Raw genomic sequence first — 2,246 nt, 5'->3', positions numbered from 1 at the left:
AAATAAAACAAAAAACAGCAATTTAAAAAAATCCAGCATTAAAACAGTATTGCACAGTATTGCTCATGGTCTCCTGTGGGTTGGACAGCAGCAGTGTCTAAGCCTGCAGTCCTTGCATGCATCCTAGAGGTGGCATTCGGGCAGCAGTTGGATATCCCAAGTTAGGACGGTAGAAAAGTACAGGGACCACTGGTGACCACAGCAGTCAGGTGGGTGTTGTTACAAGTAAGTGACTGTGCAGGATTTCCCATACCATCCTCTTCCTGAAGATGGGCATGTGCTGCTGAGAGAAGGTGACAGGTTGGTCTCTAGCGATGTAATCCGCATATTTACAGGCGAACATGCCACAGTCACTCCCATTCAGTTGCTGAGGAATCTCCTCTGCGGACATGCTGTATAGTTTCCACTCCAGAGGGTCCAGCTCGATGTTCCTTCGAGTCTTGCTCTCATTTTGTAAATACTGGAAGATGGTCTCACAGATAGTTTTTCCCGTCTGTCCCAAGGAATCCAGGTATACGATACTTCGTTTTCTCAAATCGATCACCACCAGGCTCCAATGTACCCTCTGGTGAATAGGCACCAGGATCATTTCTTTGTCAAAGAGATTAATTGTTCGAGTCCATCTTTTGACAGAAGAGTAACCGCTCTGCGTTAGCTTGGGGTAAAAGAAAGTGCTAAACACATGAAGAGCGGGGTAGCCTTGGTTTTCGTTTCTCTCAACCAGAAGGTTCATATAAAAATTGATGATCTCATCATTGAGCCACTGACCATTCTTGAGGGTCTGGATATCTCTTCGGGTGATTTGCAATTTGAATCCCCTACTTAGGATTTCCTCTTGGGGTCCTGGACCCAGGGCACTCCTAATTTCCTTTTCCGTGTCCTCTGTAACATGAAAATTTTGATCCACTTCTCTGCCCTTTTCTAGGTTTGTGAGAGGCTTTTCCTCTGCCGCAAGTACTGCCATCTTGTTGGGGAGTAACCTGCCACCTCTGCCACTATCCAGGATGGTTAGAGCTGGTGTTCCCGGTAAGTCAGGCTCCAAGCTGTTCCCCCTTCTTCCCCCATGGTTTACACCATCTTTCTTTTGTGTAATGGATGTCTCCTCTGAACACCTCCCCCCTCTCTCTGGATCTCTCTTCTGTGACAACCTTCCGTGCTTTTCTTTTGGGGGGCTTTGTTCCTTTTCCTCCATGGTGGAGTAGGGACGCTTGCGACCCTTGCGAGCATCAGCAGGCTTCCCCTCAGGCACAGCCTGCTCTGGAGGCCCTTTGGTACCCTCTATGGGTTTTAGTTGTCTTGGACTCTCTTCCTGGGCTTTCTGTACCTGACCCTTGCCTGGCTGGTGTTTCTCAAGCTCGAGGTCTTGTTGCTTCTGAGGGGTCTTCTTCCAAGCCTTTCCGGGTTCTTTAAATAGCATTTCTGTTCCATCCTTGCATTTGGTTTTTGGACTTTGTCCCAAACCTTCAGAATCTGTCTCTGTCCCACTGCTATCCTGACACTTTCGTTTTTGAGCTTTTCTTGAAGCTTCGGGCTTCACCTCCACCCCAGGCTGTTTCGGTTGCCACATGGAGAACTGCTTGGTAGTCAGATGTTGGCAGTTCACCAGGGTCCACTCTGGGAAACTCTGAGTTCTGAGATACTTCCCCAGAAGTATCCTTCTAGGGCGCTGCACTGTAACCAGCTACCCGAAATTTCTAAATCGGACTAATCGTACTAGTAAAGCACTATTAAGACACCAGGCCTAAACCTAGCCTCTAACTCCTCGGAGGAAACCTCACGAATGATGGCTAACTCAGGGGTTGCCCCTAGTCACAGCCTTCAAGGTTCCATAGCTGGTTATGATGTCACCTGAAAGAATTCAAATCAACGTTTCTGGGTGGTGAAAGCTCTCCCCAACCCAAACTTGGTCCAGGATTTCAGAGTGCTCCCTTGCCCGAGTGGGAAGTTTGAATGAATTGTTACATTATCTCAGTTCCCTGGCAGAGCACAGGGTTACCTAAATCATCTCAACATAGATCAGCTGGTCCTGACTAGTACATTTGTCTTTTAGGAAACTGTCCCATCAGGGTCAATTACAGAAAACAGAATAGGAGTGCCCTTCCAAATATCTTCTCACAATATGCTTGCTAATTACAAAGAATAAATAGAATTTTACAGTTATAAAACCTAGTAGGTACTGTTGTGTGACAAACCTTTTTTCTTCCTTGGATAAGGAACCCAGGACAGACCAAATGCACATACCACCA

General features: G+C 46.8%; 1 pseudogene; it reads right to left on the bottom strand.

Moving 5' to 3' along the window:
- Window positions 1–205: 205 nt before the first annotated feature.
- On the bottom strand, window positions 206–1,567 carry LOC117713150 (sentrin-specific protease 2 pseudogene; annotated as a pseudogene).
- Window positions 1,568–2,246: the final 679 nt, after the last annotated feature.

The sequence above is a fragment of the Arvicanthis niloticus genome, chromosome 7 (genome assembly GCF_011762505.2).
Source record: "Arvicanthis niloticus isolate mArvNil1 chromosome 7, mArvNil1.pat.X, whole genome shotgun sequence".
Lineage (NCBI taxonomy): Eukaryota > Metazoa > Chordata > Mammalia > Rodentia > Muridae > Arvicanthis > Arvicanthis niloticus.
This window is presented reverse-complemented; position numbering and strand designations above follow the sequence as displayed.